Below are 11,360 nucleotides of genomic sequence, written 5' to 3' on the forward strand. Positions count from 1 at the left end.
GCCAATTTTTTATTTTGTCCATAATATCTCTCTCGGACTGACAAATTAAAAATTAAATTGTTATCAATTTAAATTTTATTTAAAAATTTTGTGAGACTGATCAAAATGGACGAATAAATTGATTTATCTAATTAATGCAAATTGGTTAAGTGTAGCCAATAATCTGTTTTGGGTGCTGAAACTATTGTCGTATTTTTTGTACCGACGTAACATACGCCACACTTGAATACTAATAGTACTGTCATTTCATTGAAATGACCAACATACCCTTCATAGCCTCGTATCGTTAAAGTGGCTATAAATAATTAAATATTAGACATCAGAGACGTATACAAATACATGTGCATGAATTTAGGCTAAAAAGAAAACTAAGTGGTTGTTACTGCTCTAAGTATGTACGTGTTTTTGTGTTTATTCTTTCTATGTTGAGTCTTTAGTTACTCTTCACCAATTGATTTGATTTGGTTTATATAAGGTAACTAAACATAAGTGTTTATCTATATGTACGAGAAACTGCTTTCTCCATTCATCACTACCCTTATTAACCCTGTGAAAATTTATTGACCTATCTTAATCTCCTGTCACTTGATCAAATACATGTGGGTAGTAACGTAGTAATTGACATGGAATAATGATTGGAGGTTTAATAATTATCCATCTCTCTAATTATCTTTTTAATACATAAAACAATAAAAATTCAAAAAATAATAAATAAATTATTTTTATAATTAAATTCAACTAACTTTTTTTAATATTTTCTTTTTTTTCAACTAATTATCAAATTTTAAATTATTAGATCAATTTAATTATAAAAATGATTTGGTCATATAGTATAATCGTATATTAAATTTTTTAATTTTAATAAATATAATCTAATTTTAACAAATAACTTTACAAAAATTATTTATCTTTTACAGCACACAAAATATAAGTACAAGTACATTTTTTTTTACCAAACATCAAATGAGACATTTGTATATTTTAAACTTTAAAGATATAAATATCTTCTGAAAAACCTTTTCCAAACGAGACTTAACTTATTGTCACTAACAATGTATCAAACCATTTAAAAGGAATGAAAAAAAATTCAAACAGTTTAAAGATGTAGAAAAAATATTGACACTACTAATAAGTCTTAAACAAGTGACATTTGTTACGATAAGAATAGATGATCATTGCTTATTTTTCCTATGCTAAAAGGAACAATAATTCACATGGCAAAATAATTAATATAGTTTAAAAAGTTGAATTTATTTATCTATAAAAACATGGACGAGGCAAATAGTTTTTACACACACAACAGCAATAATAAAAAACAAAAAGCAAATGTTATTATCTCTTTCTTTATTTTTTATACTCCTTTTTATCTTTATATATATATTTATGCAATTCTCTCTCTCTTTACTTTTTATACTCATTTCTATCTTTATATATATACACATTACAACATATAATATTATTATATATATACAAATCATTATTGAGCTAATTATTTTAATGCTAGAGCCATATTAATACATCTTTATTTTATATTTAATATATCTTTTATTTCACAACACGTTATCAGCACGAGACTCTGATCAAATTTTTAGGAAGACTCAGGTAACAAATTTTCATTATGTCAAAGCTCTCTCATCTTGAATTTAATGCTCTTGATATATCTGGAAACAACTACTTATCATGGATACTAGATACTGAAATCCATCTTGATTCAATGGATCTTGGAGATACCATTAAGGTTGAAAATAATGCATCCCAGAAGGATAAAGCCAAAGCCATGATATCTCACATTAAAAGATCATATATATATATAGATCATTATTGAGCTAATTATTTTAATACTAGAGTCTTCTATCTATACATCTTTATTTTATATATCTTTTATTTATTTTACAACACGTTATCAGCACGAGACTCTGATCAAATTTTCAGGAAGACTCAGGTAACAAATTTTCATTATACACAACTAGAAAATTGATTAATACAGACAGATTTACAGACAGATTTAGTCTTTATTACAGACGAATTTTTGGTTACCGACGGATTTTGTCCCTCTGTAAAAGTCCCGTCGGAAATTATTTACTGACGGATTTTTTTTCCGTCGGAAACTTACCGACGGATTTTTACCAGTTACCGACGGATTTTTCCTCTGTAAATTCTCCATCCATTTCCCGCAAGCGACGAACTTTCCGACAGATTTTTCGTCTGTAATTACAGACGGATTTTCCGTCTGTAATTACAGACGGATTTTTCGACGGATTTTCCGTCTGTAATTACAGACAGATTTTTCGACAGATTTTCCGTCTGTAATTTGAACTTTGGAAAATAATCTCACTTTGATTACAGACAGAAAATTCGTCTGTAAATCCGTCAGTAAGGTAAAATAGAATTTTTTTTAAAATTTTTCCATTGCAAAATAAATACTTTATGTTTGTTTTCTAAATTTACTCCATCAAACACTGTAAATTGAAAAAAGAAAGCCAAAAATCACATAAATAAACATAATATTCATTACATGATACCAATAAAATTGGATGTTATTTTTCAACATCATTGGCCAATATCTCACTGTCTTAATAAAAAGATACCTAAAAAAAATAAAATGACCATCCTAATGTTACATGAATGTCACAAATTACACTTAGCACTTAAAGATAGAATAATCTAACATATTATAGATAACTAAATTGCATCAGCAGCATCAAGCTTCACATTGAAAGTTAATCTTGATATCTCCTGACTGAAATAGAATCAAAACCCAAATTGGAATTGGAGTGAATTGGAATGCTTGAATAAAAATAAAGCATATATATTATTTAAAGCATTTTGCACTCCAGAAGTAGTCTCTTTTTGCATGAACAATTTTCTATAAAAGAATCAGTAAATAGAGAATCACATCTCTTCTTAGAAAGCAATAACCATGAGCTTCTTAAAGGAGGGTAAAGGAGGAACTGTAGTAAAATTTGAAGACATAATACCTCATAGTAGCTGAATGCAAGCTTACTAAGTAGTAGCATTATCCAAAATAAAGTATACCTGCCATAACAAAGTACAATCATATACTTTAATACCAAAATATACGAAGAGCTAAACAAAAACTCTCAATTGAACCATTATCAAATAGTGGTTGTATACTTTAATGCCCCATTATCACTGCCAATTTCACTTCTCTATATTAAATGTACACATGACAAATTTTGCTTCACTCATAAAGGTACCTCTAGAACAATTTATGCCAAAGAATCAAAACAGAGAAAAACAGAGATCAGAACAAAAATAAAATAATTAAAAAGTGGATTAATTAAGACTAGCAAATTTTAAGGCAAACCCTCTACTAGAATAAGCAAAAATGTGGATAAGACTAGCACATAGAGAACTTAATGACAACGAAGACTTCTTAATTCAACTTAAGCTTCACTAATTGTTAGTGTCAGTAAAAGTTGTGTTTCAGTGTCAGTAAAAGTTGAAAAAGCTTGATTGAACTCCTATAGATGGAAAGAAAGAATAAGAGATTGTGATTGGGGATGGAAAAGAAGAAAGTAAGAGAGAGAGAGTGTTAGAGTATTATTTTTATAAAAGAAACTTCTAGCAGTGAAAAGATAATAAACATTGCATTGGTGTATTAACAAGGGAATGAAAATGGTGATGCAAAGAATTAGCATGAGTTTTGGGAAGATGAGAGCAAAAACACATAGATGAACATCCTGCTTAGTAAATGACGTAAATAATAAAAATATAAAGTTCATAAGGAAAAAAAACAAGGTATATGGGTTTTGGCCATGGCAACAACTTCTCTGACCACTGTGTATAAGGTAGTCTAAGTTTGTTGACAAGAAAACAAGACATGAAAACCTTGGTTTTACGGCTATATGAAGAAAGAAAGAATAGTTACCTCTGTTTTATACTTCCATAGGCATCAACAAACTGGAACTCTCTCAAGCACTCTTCCCTCATTTCCAATAAATTGGCTAGGCCTAATTTCCCATATGCAGCAGGCTCCTCCATCAACCTATTGAATTGGTGTGTTAGTTTATTGAAGAGAAGAAAACAAAAGCCAAGTACAGAATAAGCAAATAGATGCCAAATTTTCAATAATGGTACCAAACCATCAAAACATAATAGGAATGTCAGTATTACCGTGCCAAGTGAGTAGAAAATGCTCGAGCAAATGCATCACCCCTTCATTTGGCATCATCTGTTCTGCCTTCACTTGCTACAGCCTATCATATTTTAATCGAGAACTTACAAGCATATACTGCCATGAAAGAAGTTTCACACAATTTGTTTTGAAAATTTACTTCAACCAAGATGGACAACACAATATACCCAAACAATAAAACAAATAAACCAAGGCTCTGATGCATCCCACTGTATGTTCTTCTCAAGAACAATAAGCATTTATATTATGTGGTCCAACCAATGGAAAGGAAAAATATGAAAGCTAAAGTATAAATGAGAATGCTTATCATTAACATTGTAATTAGTCAATAAATTCAGAGACACAGACCAGAAAAAGCTTTTTATTGTGACGTATGTTTTATCCTTAATTGATCTGATCATCGCTTCAATTGTCCCCTTCTTACCATATTTGCTACCACTCCTCCTTCAAAATTCTCTTTGTTTCTTCTCTTTGTTTCTTTAACTAGAGAAACTATTCCAATTTTTTAAATACTTTCTCACCTCTCCCTGGAATTAAGTTCATCACCTAAACATAATCTCAAGATAAAATTTTTCTATAATTCTTCCTCTATATAGTGCTTATTGAAGTGGAAGGAAACATCAAAAACACAAGAATGGGTTCAGAATATACCATTAGGTTTCAGAATTTCTGTGGCATCATAGGCTGAAAGAGGTGTTCTAGTTACTTCAACCCTGGATCAAGGTAACATAATTCATTATTAAGAATGAAAATTCTATCATTTTTCTAAAGTATATTACTTTTTCTCCTTCATGTATTAATACCCTTATCATTTTAATGAACCAAAATGCTCATAAGATATACATATTTCCGTAGTAGATATGCTGCTGAATTCAGAAGAACAAATAAATACTGATAGCGCTGTTTCTGCCTCATCAAGAGTGGAGTTTGGTTCCCCTGTTCAAGTAACTCCGATATTCAGATCTTTGGCACGTTGCATGTGTATCCTTACAGTTCTGAAGGCTGTCAATAACAAGATTCGGAAGAATGAAAGGAAAAAGAAGGGTTAGGCATAAACTAATGCTGGGAAATTTTTGAATGCCCTTTCCTCACCTGCAGCCAATAATAGAAGCTTTAATTTTGCATCTTATCTTTGCTTACTAATATAGTAACAGAGGGAAGAGCAGCAAGGGGAATTTACCATGTAAACTGCATACAAGATTACCAGAAGCTATGCAAGGATTTGATTATGGCTATTCATGGGCCTGGGCTTTCATAATTACTACTAGTACTTAAAAACACAAAAATGCTCGCCATGGTCGTCTTTTACCTGAAGGATACCATTAGTAACATTTAATAAAATTCCATAGAAATAAATTAATATTTAATGAATATGAACCATCTCCTATTGCTTACAGAAGTCCAAATCACGTTTTCAATCAAAGCCATTGTGGCTGCATAGAAGAGTTAGTAAAAATTCGGTCGCCATAAATTTCAGAATAAGAATCTCTTTACACTTTCTTGATATATCATATCAAAGATCGGAGAAGGAAAAATTGAAATGTAATCACAGCATCCTATACTTCCCCTTTTCCTCCTACTCAACCAAGCAGACTCTTATTTCAAAAGTATCTGATTTCCACACTAAGCTAAAAACTAAGCAGAAAGAAAACTTTTTTGTAATCCTTAAAGTGTTAGAAACACCTAAGACAATAGTAAATTCACATTAAAAGCACACACAAAATCCCTCTGATTCTCATTAGCAACATTACCATCAACACGCAACAAGCAACGTCATTCAAAATGGATAACGATAAGTCCAAGTTCGAGTTCAATTCAATATTCACATTGCAATTCCTTTAGCATAAACCTGTAAGAAAGCTACCAAAATATTAGGTTTTTGCATTGACTTGTCAAGTTCTTGTTTTCTCTTTTCATCATTATGCAGAAAATTGTGTTTCTCATCATCTTCTGTGACCCCCTCTTCTTCATCATCATCCTCATCATGATTATAGGCCTTGCTATAAGGCAACATTCTATCAGGCTGCATAGACATCCAGATACAGAAGTCATAAAAGTTATATAAAGAATTTTGTTTTGACATTCTTTTAAAATTTTGAACAAAAGATTAAAAAATGATGAAGATAATCAATCTCTCACCGCATAAAATACTAATGTAGCTACCTTACCTAATCAGAAAATATTTAGTGGTACAGTTCTTGATGCTATATATAATAAGATTCAATTATTCCCCTCTTCTCTTAACTTTAACCTGCAATAAACCACAACAATGAAAAAGTTGGCAGCTATTTATAACCTTTCGGCAACTAATTCTAAGATCTATGAACATAATATAATTTATTAATAAAATTTATATTGTAGGATCTACATCCTGGAGAAAATAGGACCCTTAAGGAAATTACCTGTGTATCATGTTCCACACAATGTGCATTGGTTATTAGTTTCCTACCTCCAATCATAAATGCACTGCAAAAAAGGTGGCTTGTAAGATTAAGAATGAATCCATTTTTACTATTCTACTGTTAAGGTTTTCAAAAGATAAAGAGGATAGGTTTATATGATTAATATAATTTATTTAAAATAAAGACCTTTCTTAATATGAAAATATGGCAGTTAAATATTATTAGTTATTAATTTCCGTTATTAGTTATTAGGTCAAACATGAACAATTGTTTGAAGAGAACGGATAATAGTGAACTAGAAAAAGCTGATATATGTTTGAATGAAAATGAATTCCAAATAGAAAGTAAAAGTTACCATGATTATGCCTTTGACATTCTCCTTTGTTAGTGTGATGCAGTTCTGCAAATCATCATCAGATTCATTATTCAACTTATTTCATTAAAAATTACCGTACATATTTTTCCCAAAATTTCATACAAGTTGGCGCCAATTTGCTGAATTTTCTGCAGCAAGCAATTTAACAACTTTATATGCCAAATTTTGCATCAAAGCTTTTAACATTCCTAAAATCACAAGAGCTCAAATTTAAACAACCTGCCAAAATTAAAATGAACAAGGACACGAAAAATCAGCAAAGGCATCACAAGGTGTAAAGTAGTTTCTATTGGTAAGTATTAAGCAAATGAAAAATCAAACTCTTTCACGAATGAAAATAGCAAAGTACCTTTGAAAACAAATCTTCTACTTCTCTTTCACGAATATCACCAGGGAGGTTCCCAACGTAGACTATTCTGCTCCCACGCCTACTCATTTTCAATCTGAGGCAATAAAATAATCGAAAAATAAGGAACAACAATAAAACTGAAAGGTGATTAGAAGACCTAAAATTAAGCTAATTCAGCCAGCAATTTCAATTCTCAGCAGAATAAAAATAGAACATCGAAAGGGAGAGAATAAAGAGGAAAATAAAATTGTACAATTGAATTAGAGAGAGGATATAGAGACTGTTGGGGGTGGAGAAGGGTTGAAATGGGCGAAAGGGATTTTATTTTACCTCTGATGATGAGACGGAATTAGGGATCGGTAGGGTTTGCAGTGGAAGGCCTCCAGGTTAGGGTTTTTCAATTTTGTTTGGAGGAAGGTGAAGCCACGACGCAGGAGAAAAAGCAGAGCGTTACGGGTTTCAGTCATGGAGGAAGGAGCGACGTTTGAAGGCTTACGACAGAGTGAGCACGACGGAGGCTTTGAGACGAAGGGAGCGTCGATGGAGGGAGCGGCGAAGCAGGGGTTGGAAGCACGACGAAGTTCTGGGATTAGGGTTGGAGGCGCGATGAAGCTCTGGGGTTAAGGTTGGATGCGGTGGCGGAGGGAGCCCGTACGATGCAAGGGACGATGGAGAGGGATCTGTGACGCCAGCGGTAGAAGAAATTGGTGCGACGAAGAGAAGAAGCAACTCGGTGACGGAGAGAGGATTTGATATGGGTGGAGTGTAAATGGATCGAGTGGATAGAGATAAGATTAGTGTTATCTCAATATTTACCGACGGAAAATTTAAATTATAGACGGATTTTCTGTCTGTAATAATTTAATAAAACGCAGCGTTTTGTCTATTTAATTATAGACGGATTTTCCGTCTGTAACCATTTCTCACGGAAAAAAATTAATTTTTCCGATGGAATTATCGACGGATTCTATTTTCCGTCTATAATTTATGCTAATCCATTTTTTTTGTTTTCCGACAAAAAAATCCCTCTGAAATTCCCTCTGTATTTCAGTGGGATAAAATCCGTCGGAAATATCCGTCTGTAATAACTAATTTTCTAGTAGTGATATCGAAACTCTCTCATCTTGAATTCAATGCTCTTGATATATTTGGAAACAATTATTTATCATGGATATTAGATGCTGAAATCCATCTTGATCCAATGGATCTTGGAGATACTATTAAGGCTGAAAATAATGCATCCCAGAAGGATAAAGCTAAAGCCATGATTTTTCTTTGTCGTCATCTTGACGAACGATTGAAAAATGAATATCTTACATTAAAAGATCCTGCAGATCTTTGGAAAGACCTTGAAGAAAGGTATAATCATCAGAAAACGGTGATACTTCCTCAAGCCCGATATGAATGGACGCATTTGCGTTTACAAGATTTTAAATCTATAAATGAATATAATTCTGCAATGTTTCGAATCACCTCACGAATGATATTGTGTGGGGAAAAAATAACTGATCATGATATGTTGGAGAAAACTTTCTCAACCTTCCATGCCTCGAATGTGCTCCTGCAGCAGTAGTATCGAGAGAAAGGGTTTAAAAATATTCTGAGTTAATTTCTTGCCTTCTTGTTGCTGAACACAACAATGAGTTGTTATTGAAAAATCATGAAGCACGCCCAGCTGGCGCTGCCCCATTTCCTGAAGTAAATGTGGCAAATTACCCCAGAAGAGGTAAATGGCAAGGTTTTAATAATAAGAAGAATTATGGAAGGAAAAAGAATTATGTTCAAAAGAGAGAATCTTACCAGAAGTAGGATAAAGAAAGAAATATCGGGCAGAATAAATCAACAGAGGATAAGTGTTTCCGTTGTGGTGGAAAGGGCCATTGGTCACGTACCTGTCGTACCCCAAGGCACCTAGTCGATCTTTACTAGGCATCTTTGAAAAAGGATGAAAAAGGAAAGGAAACAAATTTTGTTTCAAATGATGCTGAGAACTCCACCACTCATTATGATGTATCTGATTTCTTTGAGGATCCTGAAGAAAATATTGGTCATTTGATCAATGATGGAATAGTTTAATATGTGGGATTGTGAAGTATCTATGTAAATAAATAATGAAAAGAACTTATTGTTAAGTTTTATTAAATTTCAAATATGATGTATACAAATAATGAAATATTAATGTTTATGAATTTTGAAATTATTAAATGTATCATGTTTTAAAATAAAATTGTAGTATATGATATTATTTTTATGTACAGTATTTCTTAGAAAAATAATTCTGATTAAGTATTCAATTTAACTGTGCATACTACTCATTTTATTATTATTTGTCTTTGAAGAGAATGGCAAGGATATGTAATGAAGATGTATGCCTTGCGGATAGTGCAAGTTCGCACACTATTCTCAAAAGTGATATATATTTTACCCATCTTGTGCCAAAAGAGGAATATGTTAATACTATTATTGGCTCAGACAATGTAATAGAAGGCTCTAGAAGAGCTATAATTTTGTTTCCTGGAGGAACAAAATTTATAATAAATAATGCAGTATTATCTACCAAGTCTCTAAGGAACTTGTTGAGTTTCAAAGATATTCGCCGAAATGGATATTATGTTGAGACAATGAATAAGGGAAATCATGAGTATTTATGTATCACAACTCATGATTCAAATAAAAAAGTTATATTAGAAAAATTACCCTCACTTTCATCTGGGTTGTATTATACCAAGATTAGTGCAATTGAATCACATGTCATTGTAAACCAGAAGTTTACTAGCTCAAATGAGTTCATAACTTTGCATGACCGATTGGGTCATCCGGGAACAACCATGATGAGGAGAATTATTGAAAACTCTCATGGATATTCACTAAAGAACCAGAAGATTCTTAAAACTAGTGAATTTTGTTGTGCTGCATGTTCTCAAGGAAAGTTAATTTTAAGGCCATCACCAGTAAAAATTGGATTTGAGTCCCCTGAATTCCTAGAAAGGATTCAAGGTGATATATGTGGACCTATTCATCCACCATGTGGATCTTTTAGATATTTTATGGTCCTAATAGACGCATCTTCGAGATGGTCACATGTGTGCTTATTATCTTTTCGCAACCTGGCGTTTGCGAGATTACTGGCTCAAATTATTCGATTAAAAGCACAATTTCCAGAGAATCCAATCAAAGCAATTCGTCTTGATAATGCTCGTGAATTTACTTTCCAAGCTTTTGATGCTTATTGTATGGCTAATGGGATAGGCGTTGAAAATCCAGTAGCTCATGTTCACACACAAAATGGGTTAGCAGAATCACTTATTAAACGCCTCCAATTAATTGCTAAACCCTTACTTATGAGAACAAATCTCCCAATATCGGTTTGGGGGCATGCTATTTTACATGCTGCAGCACTTATTCGTTTGAGGCCAACAAGTTACTATCAGTTCTCTCCTATGCAATTAGCTTTTGGCCAGCAGCCAAATGTCTCCCATTTAAGAATATTTGGGTGTGCGATATATGTTCCCATTGCACCACCTAATCGCACCAAAATGGGACCCCAAAGAAAATTGGGGGTATATGTTGGATATGATTCTCCCTCTATAGTGAGGTATCTTGAGATACAAATTGGAGATGTATTTAAAGCCCGGTTTGCGGATTGTCATTTTGATGAATCAAAATTTTCAACATTAGGAGGAGAGAATAAGCTTCCTGAAAAGGAACTAAATTGGAATGCGTCAACGTTGATGCATTTAGATCCTCGATCAGGGCAATGTGAACTGGAAGTTTAAAAGATTATACATTTGCAAAGAATAGCAAATGAATTGCCTGATGCATTTTCCGATACAAAGAGGATAACCAAATCTTATATACCAGCGGAAAATACCCCAATTCGAATTGATGTCCCAGTTGGACAAATTGCCACCGAAGCAAATACACGCCAGAAGCGTGGCAGGCCTGTCGATTCCAAAGATAAAAATCCTCGAAAGAGAAAAGAGGTAAATACTATTCCTGTTGAAAAAGACATAGTAGAGACACATGCAGTTGTCCAAAATTCTAATATAATGCCAGAAGACATTCAAGTACCTG

At 32.7% G+C, this 11,360-nt stretch overlaps 2 long non-coding RNA genes across 2 annotated transcripts; both read right to left on the bottom strand.

Moving 5' to 3' along the window:
• Positions 1 to 2,539: 2,539 nt before the first annotated feature.
• On the bottom strand, positions 2,540 to 4,352 carry LOC107460577 (uncharacterized). Its single transcript, XR_001586498.3, has 4 exons — positions 4,138 to 4,352; positions 3,893 to 4,009; positions 2,979 to 3,036; positions 2,540 to 2,740 (listed from the first exon to the last, which is right to left on the bottom strand). It is a non-coding gene; the product is annotated as an uncharacterized LOC107460577 (long non-coding RNA).
• A 1,415-nt stretch (positions 4,353 to 5,767) lies between these two features.
• On the bottom strand, positions 5,768 to 7,048 carry LOC127741192 (uncharacterized). Its single transcript, XR_008002198.1, has 4 exons — positions 6,917 to 7,048; positions 6,562 to 6,625; positions 6,328 to 6,410; positions 5,768 to 6,182 (listed from the first exon to the last, which is right to left on the bottom strand). It is a non-coding gene; the product is annotated as an uncharacterized LOC127741192 (long non-coding RNA).
• Between the last annotated feature and the right edge of the window lie 4,312 nt (positions 7,049 to 11,360).

The sequence above is a fragment of the Arachis duranensis genome, chromosome 8 (genome assembly GCF_000817695.3).
Source record: "Arachis duranensis cultivar V14167 chromosome 8, aradu.V14167.gnm2.J7QH, whole genome shotgun sequence".
Taxonomy (NCBI): Eukaryota; Viridiplantae; Streptophyta; class Magnoliopsida; order Fabales; family Fabaceae; genus Arachis; species Arachis duranensis.